The 26,963-nt window shown below is 36.3% G+C and overlaps 1 pseudogene; it reads right to left on the bottom strand.

Annotated features, from left to right (window-relative positions):
• Positions 1–23,351, bottom strand: LOC100437865 (60 kDa heat shock protein, mitochondrial-like; annotated as a pseudogene).
• Between the last annotated feature and the right edge of the window lie 3,612 nt (positions 23,352–26,963).

Below are 26,963 nucleotides of genomic sequence, written 5' to 3'. Positions count from 1 at the left end.
TTAGAACATAACATCTCTTGTACCACCTCCCATTCCTCCCATTGCCCCTATATCAGGGTCCTTCTCTTTTTTAGGTATTTCTGTCACTACATCGTCTGCTGTAGTCAAAGCCATTTCAGCAGCATCCACTAAAGTGGTTCTCCAGTGATTCTTTTTCCCATCATATTCACAAAATCTCAAAGCATAGTGTCATAACCAACCTCTGAGGATCATTGCATAATTTTCTCAACTTTCAAAGATTCTTCAGCACCTGCATTTTTAGCCATAGTCATTGTAGAAATTTTGAGTGGTCTTTTAGTAATATATATGCCAACTTTTCATCTTTATTAATGAATCTAAGGCTGGAATGCACCAAAGCAATGCAACAATCCCCTCCCAGAACAATACCTTCTTCAAAACTAGCTATTGTAGCATTGTAGCATTAAGGATATCTGTAACTTCTTTTCATTGACTTTGACATCACTTGTCCCACCAAGCTTCAGCACAGCTACTCCATCTGACTGTTTTGCCAGGTATTAATTTCATTCAGTTTTTCTTTTCTTTTCTTTTTTTTTTTTTTTCTTTGACGCAGCCTCACTCTGCCACCAGGCTGGAGTGCAGTGGCTTGATCTTGGTTCACTGCAACCTCTGACTCCCTGGTTCAAGTGATTCTCCTGCCTCAGCCTCCTGAGTAGCTGGGAGTACAGGCACGCACCACCACATCCAGCTAATTTTTGTATTTTTAGTAGAGATGGGGTTTCACCATGTTGGCCAGGATGGTCTCGATCTCTTGATCTCATGATCCACCCGCCTTGGCGTCCTAAAGTGCTGTGATTACAGGTGTGAGCTACCACGCCTGGTCCAGTTTTTCCTTTTTGTATTCACTACTTCTGACATCTAACTGACCGAGTGTCTTGAATACACTTTTCAATTTGAGCCTTGCCATAATTGCCTTTTAAGAGCATAGCATCATCTTTTGTCACAATGACCTTTCCAATTTTTTCTAAGTCAGGAGGCTCAATAACTTCAAGATTTAGGGTAAATCTCTCTTGTACGAACACTTCACCACCAATAGCAGTAGTCGTATCTTTAAGCTTGTTCTTTCAATTGTCACCAAAACCTGGAGCTTTGACTGTTACAGCCTAAAGATCAACTTTTATACTATTCAAAACATATAACATTTTCAGCAGTTATGACCAAGGGCTTGAGCAGTGGCGATTTAAAGACCAGGTATAATGGACTGGACACTGGAAATTTCTTTTTCACTCAATAGAACATACATATACTGAAATTCGCATACTATTATTCACAGTAAAATACACCTTTGATGTATTAATAAAGTATGGAGAAATATAGCCTTGATCAAACTTCATGCCTTCCATAATTTCTGGTTCATCATTCAATGTTTTTCCATTATTTACTGTGATAACACCCTTTCTTCCAGCATTATTCACTGTATAAGAAATATGTTGCCAATTTCTTTCTCTCTGTTTGCAGAAATTGTAGCATCCTGAGCAGTTTCTTCAAGAGTTGTCACTGGTTTAGACTGATTCTTAAGTTCAGCAATTACAGAATCAATAGCTAACATAATACGTCTCCTGATTTCTGCTGAATTAGCACTTTTGCTAATTTTCTCTTTCCTTGACAATAGGGCATGCCAGTATAGTAGCAGTGGTGGTGCAATCCTCAACCTGTTCATTTCTGTTATTGGAAACATCTTGAACAGGTTCAGCTCCAATATTTTCATATTTATCTTCTAAGTTAATTGAGTGTGCAACAATCACTCCATCTTTTGTTACTTTAGGTCTTCCCCAACTCTGTTCAATAATCACTGTTCTTCTCTTTGGCTCCATTGTAACAGCTACAGCATCGGCTTAAAGTCATATAACTTGAAGCATCAGGGCTTGGGCTTCTACACCAAATTTCACATCTTTAGCATAAGCCCAAGTGACAGGAGAAGCTAGTACTCTGGACACAGGTCTCATTTGGTGAGAGACTGTGAATAATCAAACCAATTCAGTAAGGCAGTGGCAGGGAGCTTGCGCATTGAGGTAGGTGATTATCAGCAAGGGAGGGCCAAAACCTCTTATAATTGTGATTATCACGTTATTATGTACAATAGGAGAAAATATTTGGAAACAGATATATGAGTCAAGATAAATTATTTAAATAAATTGTGATAAATATAAAAAGAACATTATGCAGTGATTAAAATTAACATTCTGAAAGCTATGTACATATCCTTGATATGATCTTAGGAGAACAATCTGTTAAAACCTGGATATAGTGTATGATATTTGTTTGAGAGATATACCAAAATATAAACTATAGATATGTATGATTTATATAGAACATTTTCTTATTTTGAATATGCTTTTCATTTTTAAGTTTGTTATAATAAACTATTACATCTAAATAAGATAAACAAATAGCATAAAGGATCTGATTCTATGTGTAATAATTTATCTTTGACAACTAAAATATTTTTTCAAAGAAAATAATCATTTTTTCAAATACTTCACAGTAGATACATATTTATGTTCTTCCCTTACCAAGTGGTGTCCAAATACTTTTTTCTCTTATCAAGTAATGTTTGTAACAGATTGCATCAGAGATCTCCAAGAACATTGGTGTCTAGTCTTAGCAACATTTCCAGAATTTGCAATGGAAGTCAAGTGGCATATTTTAAGAAGACAACACCTAGTTGGCATATTTGTAGAGTTGTTATCAATGCAACAATACTAAAATGTGAAAAATAATCTTAAGACATCAATATTACATTTGCTTTTCATATTTATTTGCAAAAAATCTAAAATCACATTCAAATGGTATGAGCAAGCATTCTATTGACTCCCAATTTAATATCCCATCGTCCAGCCTCCTTCCTAATCTTTCAATTGATATATTTATCAGATGTCATTTTGCACTTTAAACATAGATATTTTCTTCAAAGTGCTCCTTCAACCATTAGTATTTTCTGTCTCTTTAGTGGCAACATCAGACAATTTTGCAACAAATAGGATGTAGTATTGCCTGGGGAAAAAGACAAAAATGTGTGTGTGTGTTTTTAATCATTGAAGTCACATGTATAAGATATTAAAACTAGGTCCAAGATCTCTTAATTGCTACATATTTCATATGACTATGACTCTGTTAGAAGAGGCTTGCTTCAGCACATACCCAAGTTTCTACTTCCTGGGAAAATATCTGTATGCCTTCAACTACCAAAAATAAAAGTCATGTGGTAAAGATAAAATCAATTTCTAGAAATTATGATGAAGACCTAATGCATTAAATTTTGTTTCCTAGCATCTTTCTAGCTCTTTCTCAACCAATAGAAGAGCCACAATTTATAGCTATGTAGACATTTTTGAATTTTTTTTCTATTATTTCTGGAAATGCCATGGTCAATGGCAAGTAAACCCAGATAAACCGTTTCCAGAAGTTAAGGCAATAGGAAAATCAACTACTGGCAACTGATTTGAAAAACAATATTATGTGCTTCCAACAGATAAAGACATGAAATATATATTGTATGCAAATACCTTACAAAGGAACAAATCAACTGAAGAATTACCAGATTGGGCATTGATTGATATTTCAATACTGCTTATTTATTAGCAAAACCATAACCACTGTTATCTATTCTTACAGACTTTTGAGATCAATTGCCTAACCAAAGATGACTGCAAACACTAGTATCACGAAAAAATGTGTTCTAGGCACAATATTGTCAAGACCAGAAGTGTTTTACCTTTAGTTTTCTAGGTATTGTTTGTATGTTACAATATAAATGTTATAATAACCTGATAAGTGTTTTTCTGGTCTACTTATAAAGAGTTGAGTTTTTATTAACCTGAGAAGCAAAAACAAATGGCTACATACATTTCCAAAATTAGGATATGGATGGGTGCACCACTGATATGGTTTGGCTCTGTGTCCGCACCCAAATCCCATTTCATACTGTAATCCTCACATGTTGAGGGAGGTGCTTGGTGGGAGGATATTGGATCATAGGGATGGTTTCTCCGATGTTGTTATCATGATAATGAGTGAGTTCTCACAAGAGATGATGGTTTTAAAAATGTTTGACAGTTTCCTTCTTGTGTGTCTGTCCTGCCTCCATGGAAGATGTGCCTGCTTCCCCCTCACCTTCTGCCATGATTGTAAGTTTCCTGAGGCCTCCCCAGCCATGTAGAGCTGTGTCAATTAAACCTCTTTTGTTTACAAATTAAATTACCGACTCTCAGGTAGTATCTTTACAGCAGTGTGAAATTGGACTAACACAAAAACTCTTTGGAATGTCTAATGATTACAATAATGAGCCACATTTTCCCAGCGATTGTAAATAATAGTAATACTACTGTTACTGATCGTACTAATGACAATATGTATTCAGTTCAGTCATCAAAATACATGTGCACCTTCTCTCAAAAAATCTCATTTAAATGGCAGGAATCTATCCAGCTGTCTATCTTGAAAGATATAGAAGAAATCTATAAAATGTAATACACCAGAAAGATTTTAGAATTCCCCAGATATAAAAGGAATTGTTGTTAAATTCCTAAGTTCTGCCATTTCATAGAAAATTCCAGACCTGCAAGCTCAGTGTTTGCCTTGACAATTACTGGACATGAAGGAATGTCCTGGAGAGCCAACCTGCATGTAGCATGCATGTTGAGGACTTTTATCTTGGAAGACTTCTTGGTAAGTCCTTGAAGTTCATTTATAGATCTGTTTGCCACACATGAGAAATTCTTCTAATGCAGTTAACAACTCCCTAGAATTCACCTCAATGGTTCTCAGTATTTAACATTATTAAGAAACTTATTAGAAATGTTGTTTACATAAATCTGGGTCTGGGCCTAGGCATCTGCATTTTGACCATAAAAATAGGTGATTTTTATGCAGGCAGCCTAGTGTCCACATAAAAACTTAGACCTAGATTATTTTTTCTATGTGGTTTGTCACATATCAAATTTTTAGTGAATTAATTTATTTTTACTTTTACACAGTGTCCAGTTCTGTTGCCCTGGAGTGCAGTGCAGCTTGAAGTGCAATGGTGCAATCATAGCTCACTGCAGCCTTGAATGCCTAGGTCCAAGCAATCCTCCTGCCTCAGCCTCCTGAGTAACTAGGACAACAGGTGTGCACCATCACGCCTGGCTAAATTATTATATTTTAAATTGTTTGCGAAAACAGTGTCTTGCCATGTTGCCCAGGCTGGTCTCAAACTCCTGGTTTCAAGTGATCCTCCTGCCTTGGTGTCTCAAAATGCTGGGATTACAAGAGCAAGCCACATACCCAGCCAGTTCTCAGCTTTTTGTGCTTATATTTTTTTTCCTGAAAATCTTTATACCTATCTTGAATTTCTGGACAACTCTTAGCACCATGATTGGAAAGGTTCGTATTCAGATATTTCTAATTAGGGCTCATCATTTATGTATTGGACTAACTGCATTCACATAGAATGGAGATTTTCTGAAGTGAAGTTGATAGCAACTCTGCAAGATTGGTTGAACAGAGATCAACCTCATTTTTCATTGAAAAAAGTAATTACTAGAAACATAAAATAACCACTTATAACTTAACTTACACTTTTTATTACAGAAATATATTTAAATATATTACCTTATGCTGTTGAAGTTTTATGTCTAAAATTATTGAATTAATACAAATCTTGGTTATTGGTGACAGAATAAAAGCCTCATGAAAGTAGGTACTATTATATCTCTAGCACCTGGAAGTGTGCCTGATTAAAAAGTAAGGAACAATGAAAACGAAATAATAAAGTAAAGAAAAGGGAAAGGGAGGTAAGAGGAGGGGAAGGGAGGAGGAGAGGCGAGAAGAGAAGACAAAAGGAAAGGAAAAGGTAAAGAAAAGGAAAGGGGAAAGGAAAGTAGAAAGGAAAGAGGAAAGAAAAGGAAAAAGGGAAAAAAAGATTACCAGTGCAGCTAAGTGTGTAACTGATTAAACTAAAATATCCCTAGGAATTTTTTTCCCAGCAGGAAAAATACATTTAGTGTAACTCATGTGTTTCAGTATAGCTTAATTTTTTTATACCAATGTCTTTTCCTATACTTAAAGAACCCTAGACAGCTATTTATTTTCCCTAATACTCCATTGTGAAGCGCTTTCCTCATCCTGGAGTGCATTTGAATTAAAGTACCATATGCTATTCTGAAGAGCTTGTTTCTATAAAGTGTTCATTATGATCGTGGGCACCCTTTTTCAATTTTTGTTGCTGCTATGTAGTAGAGTTGGAGCCAAACTAAATAATGTGAGAATGAATGTGTATTCGTGTGTGTTTTTGTGTATGTGCTGCATGCATGTGTATTTTCTTGACCTATAGCTGTATCTTTCCATATGATTCTATTTTACTGAATTTCAAAGACATATTGCTAATACATCAATTTGTTCAATTCAAATGTGATCAAAGTGAAATGTGATATAAATGTACAAAGCTGTTAAGAATAAGATATGTAACTGTAGAACTTTAAATCCAACTTATGTGTAAGAGAACAATGTAAAAACATATATTTGAAGGCATATTAAATCTCCTGCACTAATAAATTAGATTTTGGCTGGGTGTGGTGGCTCATACATATAATCCAGCACTTTGGGAGGCCGAAGCAGGCAGATCACGAGGTCAGGAGATCGAGACCATCCTGGCTAACATGGTGAAACCCCATCTCTACTAAAAATACAAAAAATTAGCTGGGCGTGGTGGCGGGTGCCTGTAGTCCCAGCTACTTGGGAGGCTGAGGCAGGAGAATGGCGTGAACTCAGGAGGCAGAGGTTGCAGTGAGCCAAGATTGCACCACTGCACTGCAGCCTGGGCAACAGAGCGAGACTCTGTCTCAAAAAAAAAATTAGATTTTATATGATTTTAAAAATATTTTTTGGTGTGTGTGTGTATGTAAATCAGCTATCCCTTTTGATTTCAAAGAAGTAACATTTTATTCACTTTCATTTGTTACTGCATGATCCCAAATCACCCTGAGTTATTTCCTTTTCTCCTGCAAAAATTAGCAGGTGCTTCTTCATAGTTAAAGGAGGTATAGTAACATTACTGTGTTTAGAAATTATTTATGAATCTTGGAAAACATTTATTTAGGGTAGGAAAATGGCTTTTGGGATTTTATTTTATTGAACATATAAAAATATTTTTTAATCCACATAATCCAAATGTTCTAAAACTTTGTGATTCAAAGCTTTCTAAACAACTCCTATGAGTGTTTTTCTTGATAGAGTATAAATACTTTGGTGTAGCAGATATTAAATGTGCAGTGCAATTGAATAAATCTGTTTTATCTGTAGACTCCGTGAATCTGTAAATATATTTCTAGTCATGAACCAAACTGAAATTGTAGGCTGCAGTGGGTAAGGGAAAATAAAATTACTGTGTACACTTCTAGAGAAAAGTAGTCTGTTGTATTTATCTCTATGCTCCCTTCAAAATTCAAGGTGCTCTTCCAACTCTTACTCAGCAGCTAAAGAAGTAGGTACTGCCTTATCTAAAAATTTGAATTATTCCCTCCACGCCAAATAATACAAGGGACTTTTCCTCTTTAGGAGTAATCAAAGCTGTAAATCCCAAAGATCTATCACTTAAATAAGAAGAGAATTATTATTTTTAAATGAAAGACTATTTTTTACAGGCAGTCCTGAAAGGTTCTGATTCAACTCCAATAACATCTTTGTGCAATTTTTATTGTTTCTAACAAAATACATATTTTCTGGTGAAATAAAAGCCATGGTCATATATTCAATAGTTGGGCTGTTCCTCCAATGACGAGTAAAAAGCTAATGGTAAAATGAGCTTTGTAAAAACATTAAATGGAAAGCAAACCTTTGTATAGACTGCTGCCTTTACAATATAAGACTGTATAACCAGTTAAATATTGGTTTAAAAGATAAAAAAGTAGAGGGGTTTTCCCTCCTCTCTCTCTGAAATCTATTAAAATGAAATAAAATTAGAACACAGTTAAAACAACCTAAACATTTTGAGTAATTAATGTAAAATATGGAGAGAGAATATCATTATTTAATGTATTCCTATCCCAATCTGCATGGAATACACTGTATCTATTTTCTTATCTTAAATATATATATATACATAGATAGATAGATATTTTAATACACTATATATATTCTTGTCTTAAATATATATAGTTTTATATATACTTACATATGGATATATATTTTAGACAAGAAAATATATAGTGTATTAAAATATATATTTTTATATATGTATATTTTTTAAGACAAGAAATGAGAGTAGGAAGAATGAGAAACCAGAAAAAAAAATGTAAAACAAGCATTTGGAATTTTTTTAAGAAATAGAAAACATTAAGTCAATACTTTCTGATCTTTTCCAATGTTTGAAAAATTTTATAAATTTTGTATTTATTTGTAAATTTATTTCAGCACAAATGATGGAGTGTGTGTGTGTGTGTGTGTGTGTGTTTGTGCTAGTGTGTGTGTTTTGAAATCTCTGTTGAGCCAGTTGTAACATATTACTGGTTCCCTTATTAAGTAATAAGTTAACTAAAACTTTTTACATTTGTTCAATTATTTGTATAAAAACCGGGAATTTACTTTAAACAAAACATATCCTTTAACAACTATCTGTTAAGACAGACCACATAAGCATTATAAAATAATCTTAATTTTGATAAAACCACAGCAGGATATGACAAATGAGCTGAGATTATAGAAAATAAATTAAGTAATAATAAAAAGCAGCAGTGATTTAAATCACATCAGAAACAATCATAATTAAATCATTAGCACCAAAAGCATAGTCACTGAACTAGAAAACTGCTTAAGAAAATAATAATGCAAAAAGAGAAAAATATTAAATAGAGCAAATAAATGAGATATTTGGAGTGGAACAAATATGTAAAATATAGAGATACCACTAAATTTCGGAACGGAATTAAAGGAATTAGCCAAATGCATTTAAAATACATTAAGAATAGAAGAGTTTTCTTGCTCTCAGGTATAAAAATCACATTTCCCATAAGAGGGAGAAAAAATCAGAGCAGCTTCAGCTTTTACATACACACAGACAACATCACTATCAAAAGACAGTAAAGGAGAAGTTAGGAGAAAGGTATAAAATATGAAGTAATTATTGATTTTTTGAAGAAAGTGACACCAATTTCCAAATACTACCATTGATGAGGATACTGGGCAGGTAGAAGTGGTGTTAGCTTAGTGTTTCAATCTTTTAATCTCCCTGTTTTTCCCTTATCCTACCCCAAAACAGAGTAACTAAGGTAATTAAACATACAAACAAAATAACCCATTGACAAATAACTGCATACGTTCACCGACATCAAAAGCTGCAAGACCTGCATGGTACCAGAACTTGTGCAGAAGAAAGAAGACTGAAGTAAATGGGCATATTGTACACTTGCAGGTGGGAAAACCCCATAAGACCTAACAGGTACTCATTGGAAAGTGGAGGTTACTAATTTAAGATCTGCAGCTGATATGATGAGCGATTTTGTACACTCCACTTCATTTGTGAGTGGAAAGGAAATTTGAGGATCTAGCAAAATAGCTTCTCAGATCTAGGATCCAATGCAAAACAAATTTTCAGGAGAATCTCATTCTAAAGAAAATAGTGTTGAACATGAGCAGGACAGGGACCATGAGGGCAAAGAAAAATCAAAAACAACAAAAGAAATCTTTTAGATGAAAAGGAGGAAAAGAGAAGAGAAATTCACAATACATTAAGCCATATTTTTGAATCTTGATCCAAGCAACAAAAAAAGTTCTAGCATTGCAAAATTGACTATCATTACCTGCACCCCCATGCGACCTAATTCCTTCTACAATTTGGGAAGACTACTTTAACGTACGATAAAAAAGAATAAAAGATTGCATTTACACGCCATAAAGGTTTTATTATTGTTTTTTAGGGGCATTAATTAAAAAAAATCCCTTTCAACCCAGAGAAACCTTTCCAAAGGCAGAAGAAAAACAGAACATGTAGAATTTGGTTTTCTGTTTCTGCATTAATTCTCTTGGGATAATGGCCTCCAGCTGCATGTATGTTGCTGTAAAACACATGATTTCATTCTTTTTATGGTTGTGTAGTATTCCATGGTATACATGTACCATGTTTTCTTTATCCAATCTACTGTTGATGGGCAAATAGGATTTTTTCATGTCTTTGGTATTGTGAATAGTGCCACAATGAGCAGATGAATGTATGGCCTTTCTGGTAGAATGATTTGTTTTTGTTTGTGTAAATACACAGTAATGGGATTGCTGGGTCAAACGGTACTTCTGTTTTGCGTTCCTTGAGACATCTCCATGCTGCTTTCTTCAATGGCTGAGTTAATTTACATTCCCATCAACAGTGTGTAAGTGTTCCCTTTTCTCTGTGGCCTCATCAGTGTCTTTTATTTTTTGATTTTTTAATAATACTCATTCTGACTGGTGTGAGATGGTATTGATTGTGGTTTTGATTTGCACTTCTGTGATAATTAGTGATGATGAGCATTTTTTCATGTTTTTGGGCCATTTGTCTTTTTTTGAGAAGACAATTTTTAATGGATTTACTTGTTTTTTGCTTGTTCATTTGCTCAAGTTTCTTTTAGATTCTGGATACTAGACCTTTGTTGGATGCGGTTTGGGAATATTTTTTCCCATTCTATAGATTGTCTGTTTAACCTGTTGATAGTTTCTTTTGCTGTGCAGAAATGCTAGTTTAGTTAGTCCCACTTGTCACTTTTTGTTTTTGTTGCAATTGCCTTTAAGAATTTAGAATATTCTCACTTACAAGTGAGAGCTAAATATTGGGTACAACTGGACATAAAGATGGAAACAATAAACACCGATAACTAGTAAAACAGGGAGAGAAATCAGCTATTCCTTCTATTCAGCCCTTCAATTGATTGGATGAGGTTCACCCATTAGGAAGAACGATCTACTTTATTCAGAAAATCAATTCCTTTTTTTATCCTTTTTAAAGCTTTTCATTTTGACATAACTGTAGATTCGTATGCAGATGTAAAATATAATACACAGAGGGTTCATACACACTTGACCCAGTTTCTCCCCGATGCTAACATTGACTATCTATCATTACCTGCACCCCCATGCAACCTACTTCCTTCTACAACTTGGGAAGACTTCACATCAAGATACAGGACAGTTTCATTACAAAGTATCCTCGTGCATCCTTTTACAACAGCACCTCACTTCCTCTTCTCATTTCCTATACCTAATACCTGGCAATCTTGAATCTGTTTTCTATTCTATAATTTTGTCATTTCAAAAACAATATTTAAATTGATTATATACTATGTAATATTTTAAGACTGACCTTTTCACTAAAAATAATTTCCTGAGATCCATCAAAAGTTGTTGCATTTGTCACTAATTTATTTCTTTTTATTACTGGGTAGTAATCTATGGTAGAGATGTACCATAGTTGATTTTACCTATCACCTACTGAAGGTCAAATGTTAATGCTATCCAGAAGCACTCTCACAGACGCACCCAGAATTATGTTTCATGAAATGTTTGGGCTGTCAAGCTGGCAGATAAAATTAGCCATTACAGCAGCCAAAGATCCATCCAGAAGAATTACCAAATGAATTCTACCTAACCAAGGAATAAATAATTGCTAGCAACTGATCAAGAACATAGAACATTTTTGGAGACTAACAAGCTGATTTTACAAACTAGCTGTATATTAAAGGAAAAAAATCTTTGTGAATAGTGACATCTTTAACAAATTTGAATATATATCTATATGTATATATGTTATGACTGAATAAATATCATGGCAAAATTCATAAAAAGTGTGATGCACTATTTGCCCAATTACACAGGGTAATTAACAGTTTTATTCACTTTACCGTGTTACCTAAGAGTGCTTTATCCATGATGTCCACTCAGTAAATATTTAATTACTAAACTAATAAGAAAAACAATATTGTTATTTCAATAGGTGTTAGAAGTATCCAACACCTATTCATCTGAAACAATGAACTAGATGTACAAAGAGACTCTTGATCTAGATAAATCTTGACAAAGGATATTTACAAAAAAAAAATACCCACACTCACGTAATTAATAGTAAACTATTGTAGCAACTCCCAGTAAAATCAAGAAAAAAGCAAAGAGGTTTCTCACTGTTATCTTTTCTCTACACTATTAGATCGCGTCATTAGCAAAGCAATGGGGTGAGGATAAAAGATAATGGCATATATATATATGTATATATGTATTTATAAGCAAGAGAAAATCTCTTATTATTTAGAAAATAAATGATTACATGTAAATCAAATAAAATATGTGGTTCAATATTTGAAAAGTTTAAAATACCATATAAAATATGTATAATATAAAAAGTTAGTATTCAATAACTTTGGTAAATAGAAGTCCCTGGCGTGGTAGCTAGCTTTCAGTATAACCCCTAAAGATCCCTGCCTCTTGGAATTCAAGTCCTTTTGCAATACCTTTTAATGAGTGAAGACTTGATAAAGCAAATTCTTTTATTAATATAAAACAATTGATGTCTGACTCCAAGACTAGGCCATGAAAGGCAGAGTGGCATCTTGAGCATTCTCTCTCTTTTACTCTCTCATTCACTCTTACTCTTATAACTTGCTCTGGGGCTGAGAAGCCACATGAAAAGGCCAACAAGTTGAGGGACGGAGGCCTCTGGAAGGCAGGCACATGAGCAAGTTTAGAAGCTGATCCTGCAGCTCCAATCCAGCCTTCAATTCATTGCAGCCAACATTTTGGCTTCAACCTCTAGAAGATCCGAAGACTCAAAGACACAGTGAAATTGTTTCTACAATATTTTGCCCATTGTGTAACTCTAATTAAATTGAAAAAATAAACTAACTGTAATGTTGATAATTTTATTAATCTGAGTTAGTTTGAATCAACTCAAATTATATTCATATCATAAAATGGTGTCTTGAAATTTCACTCAATCATAGATAGTACTTTTTTTCTGATTGATTCAAATGGTCCTTTATATATAAAGGACCATTATATGTAAAGATATATATATCTTTATATATTTTATACATAAAGATATATATATCTATATATTTTATACATAAAGATATATATATCTATATTTTATATATAAAGATATATCTATATAGATATATATAAAGATATATATATTTATATATATTTATATAATATATATAATATTTTATATATATATATAACACTAAATGTAATTAATGAGAGCATTTAATTGGAGATATCATTCTCATTTAATCACAAGACAAGCATTTAGTAGAAGCAAAAGAAAGAGAAAGCAATAGAACAACCTGACTGTATAAAGAAAAGAGAATGTTTAATAAGGAAGTTTGTGTTCTTGACTACTGAAAAAAACAAACAAAAATCACAGGAGTCATTTAATCAAGAATAGATGTTAGATCCAGGATAGGACTATGAGAAAATAGGGTAGGTATGTAGGTTTGCATATAGGGAGGAAATGAAAGAGAGAAAAATTTTCTTTGCCTAGGGATTTGTCTGAATGTCCTCTGATTTTGTGCAAATCATGGACTTTTAAAACTAATTCCAATGCTGTTGCATCACACTGTGTGAAACCAAAGATTTCCCAGAGTATTGACAAACACACATTTCTAGCTAAGAATCAGAATGGCAGCCACAGCCGTGATTCTTCTGCAGTCCAAAATCAAGAAGCCTGCTAAGAACATGTAGCGGAGAGACACTGGCAGTGTTAAGTGTACAGTTGGGTGTTTCCAAGCACATCCAGGATCACATTAGAGTTGGGGGTAAATTTTAAGTGTGGGATCTTTTTTTTGTTTTTATTTTTATTTTTTTAGGTGGAGTCTCGCTCTGTCCCCAGGCTGGATTGCAGTGCCAATCTCAGCTCACTACAACCTCTGCCTCCCAGGTTCAAGCGATTCTCCTGCCTCAGCCTCCCAAGTAGCTGGTACCATAGCTACACGTCACCAGGCCCAGCTAACTTTTTGCATTTTTAGTAGAGATGGGAGGGTTTCACCACGTTGGCCAAGCTGGTGTCCGACTCCTGACCTCAAGTGATCCGCCCACCTCGGCCTCCCAAAGTGCCCAAATTACAAGCATCAGCCACCACCCCAGCCAAGTGTGGGATTTCTTGATCTCCAGGTGATACTCTAGTGGGTGAGTGGTAGAGTTTTCCTGGAAACGAATCCCCCCAATTGATTAATTTTCCCCAAGTCCGTTTCTGCCGTATTCCCAACTTCTTTATGAAGTCGTCTGTGATCAGTACTATATGTTTCTGTCTTCTCTTCAGTATGACAAGAAGAATAAGTGTTAAAATAGAATATCACCTAATACATTTCAAAGCCTTAGATTCTAAGAATTTTTGCATGTCGGGCTGAGTTTCATAGATATGCATGTGTGTGCAAATATAATTTGTACAATTGGATTTTTTTTAGCAACTTGTATATTTCTATACAGGTAGATGACATCACTGGAAAGAAAATAATGAATATAGTATGCCAACATTTTTTGTTCAGGAAATATAATATCATTGACATCCACACTAGAACTGGTATTCTCTGGTATAATTCTTTTACTTTGAAAACTCATTGTGGAAATTAAAGAAGGTGAAATAATTCATAAATATTAAAGAGATATTAAAGGTTATAATGATTGGCCAGGCACGGTGGCTCACACCTGTAATCCCAGCACTTTGGGAGGCCCAGGTGGGCGGATCATGAAGTCAGGAGATCAAGACCATCCTGGTTAAACGGTGAAACCCCATCTCTATTAAAAATACAAAAAATTAGCCAGGCGTGGTGGCGGGTGTTGTAGTCCCAGCTACTCAGGAGGCTGAGGCAGGAGAATGGCATGAACCCAGGAGGTGGAGCTTGCAGTGAGCTGAGATCACACCACTGCGCTCCAGCCTGGGTGACACAGCAAGACTCTGTCTCAAAAAAAAAAAAAAGATTATAATGATTATAATATTTAATAGTGAAGCATTCAATGTCTTAACTTTATTGTGAAGAACATATCCAAAAGGTTAAAAAGTGACTTATTTCTCACTACATGTTGTGTGCGTGTGCGTGTGTGTGTGTATTTCACGAAATATAATATATTGATTATCCTAGTAATGCTACTTTAAAATTCCATTTAATTTTATTTATTCAGCCAGCATTTAATAAAATGTTTTCATTTATGTAATTTGGTAATTACACTCCAAAGGAGCTATATAAAAAAGTAAAAGTCATGTTTAACCCTGTCTTTCCATTGTTAATATTTTGTTTTCCCTTTTGATTGATTCATATGCAGTGCTAATTACATTTTACAAAAAAAACACTACATTGTACTAGTGTGTTATAAAATATAATAACATATCTAAGCATACAATTTTAAATAATGTGAATTTCCCACAAATTAAAATTTTGTGTAACATTAAATTTTGGCTGGGCGCAGTGGCTCACACCTGTAATCCCAGTGCTTTGGGAGGCCAAAGTGGGGGGATCATTTGAGGACAGGAGTTCAAGACCAGCTTGGCAAGATCCCATCTCTACAAAAAAAAAAAAAAGCCAGGTGTGGTGAGGGTGCATGCCTGTAGTCCCAGCTACAAAAGAGGCTGGAGGCTGAGACATTAGGATCACTTGAGCCCAGGCGTTTGAGGCTGCAGTGAGCTATGACTGTATTGCTGCATTCCAGCCTGGGCAACAGAGTCAGACCCTGTCTCTGAAATAAAATTTAATTTTTTTCAGGCTCAAGAAAATGCACATGGTTTTTATATTGTTGCCACATGATACCACTACTTTGGTAGAAAAAGAGAAATATCTAACAGGTTTATTAGGATAAGCTGAATCATGAAAGTTTTGAATTAAGGCAACTTTTCAGGCTTGCATTTCTCATAAAAATGCCATGGCCTTCAGTGTATTTCTGTCTGTCTGTTTTCACATAGAGTCAGCCCTCTGTTTCTGTGGGTTCCACGTTCATGGATTCAATCAGCCATGGATAAAAAAATTTGAGAAAAAAAGGATGGTTTTATTTTTTACTGTTGTCACTTTTAAAACAATACAGTAAAACAATTTACATAGCATGTACATTGTATCAGGTATTATAAGTAATCTACAGATGGTTTAAAGTATATGGGAGGATGTGCACAGGCTACTTGCAAATACTATGCCATTTTATATCACAGTCTTGAGCATCTATGGATTTTTGCATCTGAGAGGGGTTCTGGAACCAATACCCCAGGACATCTAGTATGACGGAATAGACTGTTGTATCAGTGGAACCTCAGTCAACTCTCCCTGAAGATCCCTTGGGATTTATCAGATAGTGAATTATTGTTAGCATAGAAGATGTAATTTAAAACTGTAAGTATTATCCAAGATACACAAAGAACCATTATACATATTTTAAGGAGGGCAGATATCATGAACTGTTTGTAAAATTCCTGTGAAAAGTCACTTGAGAATATAAGGTGCCCCGTCCAGTGAACCTGCCTCGAGCAGCTTAACAGAGCTATGACATTGGATAGGCCTATGGTCCACTGTTATGCCCCACTGGAAGTAATAAGCGATTCCAAAACATCATTTACAGAAACCACCTGGTTGTGAACAAAGGGCTGGTCTATGGATCGCTAGTAAACCTTTTAAAAGCAGAGTGAGCCATGCTTTCTTGTGCTAAATTGCTTAGATATGTGAACAAATACTATCATCAACCTCTGACAAAAAATTGTATTGTCTACATGTCACTTGACATTTTCTTAATAAAGGAAAACTTAAAAAGAGGATAATATAAACACATACACACACACACACACAGGAACCTGCACCCCACAGACATTTCAACTGGACTTCATTTCTGCATTTTGAAATGATGTTCCTTTCATGATGTTCCTTTCATTATGTTCTAAAGAATAAATGGAAACATAGGTAGTTGATAGATAGATGTTCTTAAATAAGTCAGTTTTTTTTGTTTTGTTTTGTTTTTGAGATGGGGTTTTTGCTCTGTTGCCCAGGCTGGAGTGCAGTGGCATCATCTTGACTCACTGCAACCTCTGTCTGCTGGGTTCAAGCAATTATCCTGCTTCAGCCTACCGAGTAGCTGGGATTACAGGCGCTTGCTACCACACCTGGTTAACATTTGTATTTTTAGTAGAGATGAGGTTTCACCATGTTGGCCAGGCTGGTCTTGAACTCTTGACCTCATGTGATCCACCTGCCTCGGCCTCCCGAAGTGCTAGAATTACAGGCATGAGCCATGGCACCCAGCAATAAGTAAGTCTTATGAAATTTTGGCAAAATAATGATCTGTTGCATCATTCTGCTTTGTTCATTCAATCATTTAATATTATGTCATGAGCATTGTATTTGTCCTTAAGTAGTCTGTGATAATCAGATATAATCAGAGTATAATCTGGTATAATCAGATTAATATATGACCCCGTATATATTATGGAGTCATTTGTGATACACTCTTTTGGTGATTATGCATGAAAGTTTCTAGAGTGAGATAACATAGACTGAAATCTGGAATTTGCTACATATATGATATATATTAAATATATAATCTGAATAGGTCTATTATGTAACGAGACAGATTTAATGGACAGATCACTGTATATTTTCTAGCATAAATAATAAATGAAAAGGAAGCTTAATTTCTAGACAAAAGTGAGTTTTCAGTGTAGAGTTCATGACTAACAATACTAGTACCTCTATCACCATGGGCAACAGCGTATCACTTTTCTGTCCCATTTTGGGTCAAAGAGACTGAAGTATAGAGGGGATATACAATCTGTCAAGGTCACAGTCTAGTAAGTAGAACATTTCAGATTTCAATTCAAATTATGTCACCCCCAAAACACTCACTGATAATCACTGTAACAGTGTCTCACAAATGACTCCATAAAATTCCACAATGAAGATATATCAAAATTCACTTGAATGGATATTTAAACATATTTCCAAATTAAGCTTGTGTAAATGATAGTATAATAAATAAATTGCATATAATCATTTTTCTTTTGGTTTTTAGAAAATAAAACTAAGTTAATGCATTTTTATATTTCAGCATGTTAAGCTTTATTGGCATTATAATTTTTACATATTTTATTTCATATATGCTTTCTTTTAAAGCAGTAAGTGCTTACTTCATGTTGAAATTTTTAAGTTTTAGTTTTTGGGGGTACATAATAGGTGTATATATTTATGGAGGTACATAAGCTATTTTGATAAAGGCATACAATGCATAATAGTCACATCAGAGCCAATGAGGTATCCATTACCTTCTTTCTATGTGTTACAAACAATCCATTTTTTTAAGTTATTTTTAAATCTACAATAAATTATTGTTGACTATAGTCACCCTTTTGTGCTATCAAATACCAGATCTTATTCATTGTATCTGACTATATTTTGGTACCCATTAGCCAATTACTCTTACTCCTGCCCCCACCCCCCAGTACCCTTCCCAGCCTCTGGTAACCATTGTGCTACTCCCTGAGTAGCACATTGAACTCCAGTAGTTCAATTATTTTAATTTTTAGCTTCCGCAAATAAGTGAAAACATGCAAAATTTGTCTTTTGGTGCCTGACTTATTTTACTTAGCATGGTGCCCTCCAGTTAGATACATGTTGTTGCAAATGACAGGATGTGATTTTTTTTTTCATAATTGATTATTACTCCATTGTGTATAGGTACCACATTTTCTTTTATTCATTTACTTGCTAATGGAAACTTAGGTTGCTTCTAATTCTTGGCTATTGTGAATACTGCTGCAATAATCACGGGAGTGTAAATATTACTTCATTATACTGAGTTCCATTCTTTTGTATATACCTAGCTGTGGGATTGCTGGATCATAGGGTAACTCTATTTATTGTCTTTTGAGGAACGTCCAAACTATTCTCCATAGTGAGTGTACCAATTCACATTCCTGACAACAGTGTATAAGGGTTCTGTTTTCTCCACACCCCCGCCAGCATTTGTTATTGCATGTCTTTTGGATAAAAGCCACACTGGGGTGAGATGATACCTCATGGTAGTTTTGATTTGCATTTCTCTGATGATCAATGGTGTTGAGCACTTTTCATGTACCTGTTTGCCACTTGATGTATTCTTTTGAGAAATGTCTTTACCCATTTTTAGCCAGATTATTAGTTGTTGTTGTTTTCCTTTAAAAGTTGCTTGAGCTCCTTTTATATTCTGGTCATTAATCCCTTGTCAGGCAGATAGTTTGCAAATATTTTCTCCCATTCTGTCTGTCATCTCTGCATTATGTTGATTGTTTCCTTTGCTGTGCAGAACTTTTTTAACTTGATCTGATCCAATTTACTCATTTTTGCTTTAGTTGTCTGCAAAAATGGGCATTGCTCAAGAAATCTTTTGCCCAGTTCAATGTCCTGAAGAGTTTCTCAAATGTTTTATTATAGTAGTTTCATAGTTTAAGGTCTTAATTTTAAGTCTTTCATTCATTTTGATTTGATTATTGTATATGGCAAGAGATAGGGGGCTACTTTCATTCATAGACATATGGATACCCAGGTTTTCCAGCACCATTTATTGAAGAGACTATGCTTCCCCCAATGTATGTTTTTGTATTCTTGTCAAAACTGTGTTCACTGTAGTTGTATAGTAGATTTTCTTCTGGGTTATCTATTCTGTTCCATTGGTCTATGCATTGGTTTCTATCCCAATACCATGCTGGTTTGGTTATGATAGCTCTGTAGTGTAATTTGAAGTCAAGTAATATGATTCCTCCAGTTTTGTTCTTTTTGCTCTGCATGGCATTGGCTATCCTAGGTCTTTTGTGATTCCACATAAATTTTAGGATTGTTTCTGCTATTTCTGTGAAGAATATCATTGGTATTTTGATAGAGATTGCATTGAATCTATAGATTGCTTTGGGGTGTATGGTCATTTTAACAGTATTGATTCTTTCAATTTCTGAGCATGAAATATTTTCATTTTTTGTGTTCTCTTTGGTATCTTTCACCATTGTTTTACAGTTTTCATTGTAGAGATTTTTTACTTCTTTAAGTAAATTCCTAGGTATTTTATTTTATTTTTAGCTACTATTAATGAGATTACTTTCTTGATTTTTTTTTCAGATTGTTTGCTGTTTGGCTATAGAAATGTTACTAATTTTTCTATGTTGATTTTGTATCCTGCAAATTTACTGAATTCATTTATGACTTCAATAGTTTGTTGCTATAGTCTTTAGGTTCTTTCAAATATAAGATTATATCATCTGTAAACAACGATGCTTTGACTTATTATCTTTCAATCTGGATGTGCTTTATTTCTTTCTGTTGACTGATTCCCCTCAATGGAACTTCCAGTATGATGTATAACAACAGTCGTGAAAGTAAGCAGGTTTGTCAAGTTCCACATATTAGAGGAAAGTCTTTCAGTTTTCCCTCATTTAGCATAATACTAGCTGTGGGTCTGTTGTATATTGCTTTTATTGTGTTGGGGTATGCTTTTTCTATACTCACGTTGTTGAGGGTTTTTATCATAAAGGAATGTTGAATTTCATCAAATGCCTTTCCAGTGTCAATTGAAAAGATCATATGGTTTTCATCCTTCATTCTGTTGACATGATATATGACACTGATTGGTTTGCATATGTTCAATCATCTTTGCATCCCTGGAATAAATACCATTTCGTCCTAAAGAATGATCTTTTTAATTTGGTTTGCTAATATTTTGCTGAGGATTTTTGCATCAATGTTCATCATGGATATTGGCCTGTACTTTTTCTTTTTCTTTTTGTTTCTCTTTGATGTGTCTTTGTCTATTTTCTGTATCAAGGTAATACTGCACTTGTAGAATGAATTTGGCAGTATTCTCTCCTCTCCTATTTTTCAGAATAGTTTGAGTATGATTGGTATTAGCTCTTTTTTAAGTGGTTGGTAAATTTTAGAAGTAAAGCCATTAGATCTCAGGCTTTTCTTTGCTAGGAGACTTTTTATTATGGCTTTGATCTCATTATTTGTTATTGATCTGCTCAGATTATGTATTTCTTCATGGTTCAATCTTAGTAGGTTTCTTATATATAGGAATTTATCGTTTCTTCTAGGTTTATTAATTTATTGGCATATAGTTTTTCATAGTAGCTTCTAACTATCCTTTGAACTTCTGCAGTAATGTTTGTAATGCATCCTTTTAAATCTCTGATTTATGTATTTGGGTCTTCTCTTTTTTTCTCTAGTGAGTCTGGCTAAAATTTGTCAATCTTATGTTTTCAAAAAACCAACTTTTTGTTTCTTTGATCTGCATTTTTTAAAATTTAAATTTTATTTATTTCTGCTCTTATATTTATTATTTCTTTTACTCTTCTAATTTGGGGTGTGGTTTACTCTTGTCTTCCTAGCTCTTTATGATGCATAATAAGGTTGTTTGCTTGAGGGTTTTTTTTTTTTTTGACGTAGGAGCTTATCACTTTAAATTTTCCTCTTAGTACCACTTCTGCTGTATCTCCATGGGTTGTCATACATTATGTTTCCATTATCATTTGTTTTAAGAAATTTTTAAATTTCTTTCTTGATTTTTTCATTAACCCATTGGTCATTCAGAAACATATTGTTAAATTTCCATGTGTTTTTAGAGTTTCAGAAATTCTTCTTCTTATTGATTTCCTCTTATTTGATCTTATTGTGGTCAGAGAAATAGTATATTTAATTTCAATGAAAAAGTTTAAGACTTGTTTTGTGGCCTAACATATGGTCTGTCCTTCAGACTAATACATGTGCTGTGCAGGAGAATATATTCTGCAGCCATTGGATGAAATGTTCTATAAATATCTATTAGTTGCATTTGGTCTACAATGCAGACTAAGTCTAATGTTCCTTTGTTGGTTTTCTGTCTGGATGATCTGTCCAATGCAGACAATGGGGTATTGTAGTCCCCAGCTATTATTGTATTGAGGTCTATCTCTCCCTTTAGCTCCAACAGTATTTCCTTTCTATATCTGAGTGCTCCAGTGTTGAGTGCGTATGTATCTATAATTCTTATATTCTTGCTGAATTAACCTCTTTATCCTTACATAATGACATTCTTGTCTCTTCTTATAGTTTATGTCTTGTAATCTATTTTGTCTGATATGATTATAGCTATTTCTGCTCTTTTTTGATTCCATTTGCACAGACTGTCTTTTTACATCGATTTATCTTCAGTGTATGTGTATCTTTATAGAAGCAGTATGTTTCTTGTTAGCAACATATCATTACATTTATTTTTTATCTATTCAGCAGCCACTATAGGTCTTTCTGTGTCTTTTGATTGAAGATTTAGAGCATTCAATGTTATTATTGTCAAGTAAGGACTTACTCCTGCCATTTTGTTATTTATTTCCTCGTTGTTTTGTGGTCTTCTCCTCCTTTGTTTCTTCCTTCTTGTCTTCCTTTTAGTGAAGTTAATTATCTCTGGTAGCATGTTTTAATTTCTTGCTTTTTATTTTTTGTGTATCTCTTATAGCTTTTTTTATTTGAAGTTATCATGAGGCTTACACATAATATCTTATAACTCACTATTTTAAATTCATGACAACTGAGCACTGATTGCATAAGCAAACTAACAAGCAAAGAGAAAATTAATGAAAATTACACTTTAACTTCTACCCTCTACTTTTTAACTTTTTGTTGTTTCTATTTATTTCTTGTTGTACTTTCTGTATCTTCAAAATTTGTAGTAGTGATTTTTGATTAGTTCATCTTTTAGTCTTTCTAATCAAGATATGAGTACTTGACACTAGTAATTACGGTATTATTCTATTCTGTGTTTTTCTGTGTATATAATATTACAAGTTAGTTTTACACCTTCACATGAATTCTTATTGCTCATTAACATCTTTTTTCTTTCACATTGAAGAACTCTCTATATCATTTATTGTAGGACAGGTCTGGTATTGATGAAATTCCTCAGCTTTTGTTTGGGAAATTATTTATTTCTCATTTGTGTTTGATGGATATTTTGACTGGATACGCTATTGTCACAGGATCCTTAGGGTGTAGCTTTTTCAGCTGGAAAACTCTGTGGCCAGTGGCACTTTTGCCCAAGTTTTGCTCAGACCCTCTGGGCTTGTTCGGCCTACTCAACCTGGAAGGCTGAACTTGAATCATGCTACAAGCCCAGATCCCATGCCTGCCAAGGGCAAGGCAGGTATGGAGCAGCAATGGGTGTGTGAGCGAGTGTGGCATCCGGCCACTGCACACAGCCAGGTGTGCCAGCTGTGGCAGGGCAGGCAGCTCCAGGTGCCGTATAGGCACCGGATCCATGTAAGGCTGCAGCTGGATCAGGCATAATGCAAGCAGCTTCCACTTTGGGCACCAGGGAAGACGGTGGCACTTGAAAGCTTGGAGATACCAGGAATCACAGAGCCCTGGAGAGAGCATCACAGCTCTGGCTCAGAGAGCCCTTAGGCCTGGGAATCCCGAAGGGCTGCAGCTCATCTCTCCTTCTTGTCACCTGCAACGTGGTGGGCAGCAGGCAAGTTTCAGCCCTGTTTGTGTTACAGTCCTACTGTTTGGTGAGTCCTACTATTTGGTGAGTCCCTAGTTCTTGTCCTGTGTTCAGGAAGAATGAGGTACTTGGACAACTGGAGATTGAGCAAGGTGGAGAGGAGCTTCATTGAGTGACAGAAGAGCTCTCAGGAGACCTGAAGTGGTTAGCTCCATCTGCAGGCAGGTTGTTCCGATGAGTTTCCAGCCTTCAGTGGAGGGGAGACCCATGGTGGATATTTCCTTTCCACAGCTGGTAGTCCTGATGTCTGTGTAACTCTGGCTGAATCTGGGGTTTTTATGGGCTCAGAAGGAAGGAAGAGCATGCTGATTTGTCCATGGAAAGCCATGCGAGGGCCCAGGAAAAGCACCATAAGTTCTCCCCAAGCTTCAGGCTGTCCCTGCCTTAAAGATAAGGTTTCACCAGGGACCGGCCCCTTTCTGCCCAGAAGCCTGTCTGCCTCCTGCCATCAACATGCTGCCCACAGTTGTGGGCTGTTCGGGGGTAAGGGGCACCTGCAGACCCACACCCGAGTTGCCCTCAGTGCCCTCGGCCTCCTTCTCACAATCATCAGTTCCTAAAGTTTCAGAGGGGGCAAAGGTGGTGGGTGTCTGGCATTTCAGAGCTGCCCTGAGTGTGCACACACCCTGCTGGGTCAGGACAGATCCAGGGCTCAGCTTCAATTTTGCTCTCAAGTCAGAGCAGGTGCCATGAGTGGGGAGAGGCCTGGGAGTGAGAGCAGGCACTTCTGAGCATGCAGTGGCAGGGAAGGCTTCCCGGGCCCCCAAGAGGGCAGGGATGCCCAGATCCAGAGCCGCAGTTGAGCAAATGCATGCGGTTGCACCTGGGAACATGGGCTCCTGCCCTGCCAACTCAGTAGGGGGTGGGGCTCCTGCCTGTTCCTAGGTCTTACAGGTTCCATGGACCATGCAACCCTGGCTATGCATCCCCTGCTGCAGCTGCCATCTTGGCAGGGTCTGCTCCAGGCAGGCTGCCACTGCCATCACTTTTGTAGGATAAAAGTGTTTTTCTTCAGCACTTTAAATATGTCATGCCACTCTCTCCTGGCCTGTGAGGTTTCCACTGAAAAACGTGTTACCAGATGTATTGGGGCTTCATTGTACGTTATTGTATGTATTATATATGTATTATTTCTTTTTCTCTTGCTGCTTTTAGGATCCTTTCTTTAACCTTTCTCTTTGAAGGTTTGTTTATTACATGTCTTGAGGTAGTTTAACTCGGTTTAAATCTGCTTAGTCTTCTATAACCTTCTTATACTTGAATATTCATATCTTTCTCCAGGTTTTGGAAGTTCTGTTATTACTCTTTTGAATAAAGTTTCTACCCCTATCTCTCTCTCCTCTGACTCTATATTTTTAAATAGCCTGTCTTCAAGATCACCAATTCTTTCTTGTTCTTAATTCTGCTGGTAAGGGGCTCTGATGCATTCTTCAGCATGTCAGTTGCATTTCTCACCTCCAGAATTTCTGCTTGATTCTTCTCATCTCTTTGTTAAATATATCTGATAGTATTCTGAATATCTTCTCTGTGTTATTTTGAATTTTGTTGCATTTCCTCAAAACAGCTATTTTGAATTCTCTGTCTGAAAGGGCACATATCTCTGTCTCCTTAGGATTGGTCCCTAGTGTGTTTTTTAATTGGTGAACGCATGCTTTCATGGATGGACTTGATGCTTGTGAATGTTCATAGGTGTCCAGACATAAAAAAGTTTAGCGTTTATTTTATTCTTTGCAGTCTGGGCTTGTATGTGTATAACCTTCTTGAAATAGTTTTCAAGGCATTCAGAGGGACTTGGGGGTTATAAATCTGACATTTTTGTCTCTGCAGCCATATCTGCATTAAGGGGACCATTAGCCCAGTAATGCTGTGGCTCTTGCAGATTTCTTGAGGTACCACCTTGTGGTCTTGGATAAGATCTGGACAAATTCCCTTCACTACCAGGCAGAGATTCTTGTTCTAATCTCCTATTTCTCTCAAATGAATGGAGTCACTCTCTTCTTGTGCTGAGCTACCTGGTGTTGAGGAGAAGTGACACAGCACTTCTGCAGCCACTGCTCCTGGGACTGTGCTGGATCAAACCTGAAACTAGTACAGTACTGGGTCTCACCTAAGACCTATAGCAATCACTGCCTGGCTATCACCTATGTCGACTCAGGCCCTAGGGCTCTATACGCAGCAAGTTGCAAAGCCAGTCAGGATTGTGTCTTTCCCTTCTTGGTGATCAATTCCACTGGCTCTGGGTGAGTCCAGAGATACTGTCTAGGAGCCAGGGCCTGGAGTCGGAAAACTTGGATTCTACCTGATTTTCTATTCTATTGTAGCTGAGCTGGCACCCACACCACAAGACAAAGTTCTTCCCACTCGTATCTTCCCTTTCCACAAGCAGAGGAGTCGCTCTCCGTGTCCACCTCCACACCAAGCCCACAACGAGTACTGCCTGGTTACTGATGATGATCACTCAAGGTCCAAGCGCTCTTTAGTCAGCTTGTATTGAAAGCTGCCAGGCCTGGGACTCTCCCTTCATGGCAGTGATTTTTCCTGTGGCCCAGAGAAGGTCCAGAAATGCTGTCTGAGAGCTAAGGCTTGGAATTGGGGAAGCCAAGAGCCAACTTGGTGCTCTACCCCACTGTGGCTCTGCAGGTGCTTATACTGCAAGATAAAATCCCCTTTACTCTTCTTTCTACTTTCCTCAAAGAGAAGCAGTCTCTCCCCATAACCACTACAGCTAGGAATGTGCTCGGTCACACCTAGCCAGTGTATCTCAGAGTCTCATCCAAAGCCCACGGTGAGTCTTACCTGGATACCACTGATTTTGCAGGGACAAAGGGCACTTTAGTCCCCAAATGATGAATCCTGCCAGAAGTGGGTCATTACCTTCAAGAGAGCAGATCCCCTTCTGGCCCAAGGTGTGTCTAGAAATGTTGTCCAGAAACTAGGGCCGGAAATGGGATCCTCATAACTCTGCCCAGTTCCCTACCCTACTGTGGTTGAGCTGGTATCCAAGATACAAGACATGGTCCTCTTTACTCTTCCTTCTTCTCTCCTCAAGTGGAGGGAAGGACACTCTCCTGGAGCTGTGAGCTGCACTGCCTGGGTTTGAGGCAGGAAAGGCACAAGCACTTTCCTGTCCACTATAGCAGGTGTCTCAGTAAGTCATGTTCCCCCCATGTCTGCTGGCTCTGAGTCCAGCACGACACTAGGACTTGCCCCAAAATTGTAGTCCTTGTGACCTAAACTGCCTTTCAAGTTTATTTAGGACTCTAGAGCACGATAGCCTGCAGTTCTGGGGCTTGCCAGAACTCAGGTTGTGAACATTGACATGGATGATTCCCCAGTTGCTGAGGCTGGTCTAAATGTTCCATCCATGGGCACCAGCTGAGTTCTGCCTGCTGTTGCTTTCTGCTGTGACAGGGCGGCCCTGAGCTCCAATGCAAAGTCCTACAATCTCTGTGTTCTTCCTCCCCCAAGAACAGATTCCCTCTCTG

Source organism: Pongo abelii, chromosome 4 (genome assembly GCF_028885655.2).
Source record: "Pongo abelii isolate AG06213 chromosome 4, NHGRI_mPonAbe1-v2.0_pri, whole genome shotgun sequence".
NCBI classification, from domain to species: domain Eukaryota; kingdom Metazoa; phylum Chordata; class Mammalia; order Primates; family Hominidae; genus Pongo; species Pongo abelii.
This window is presented reverse-complemented; position numbering and strand designations above follow the sequence as displayed.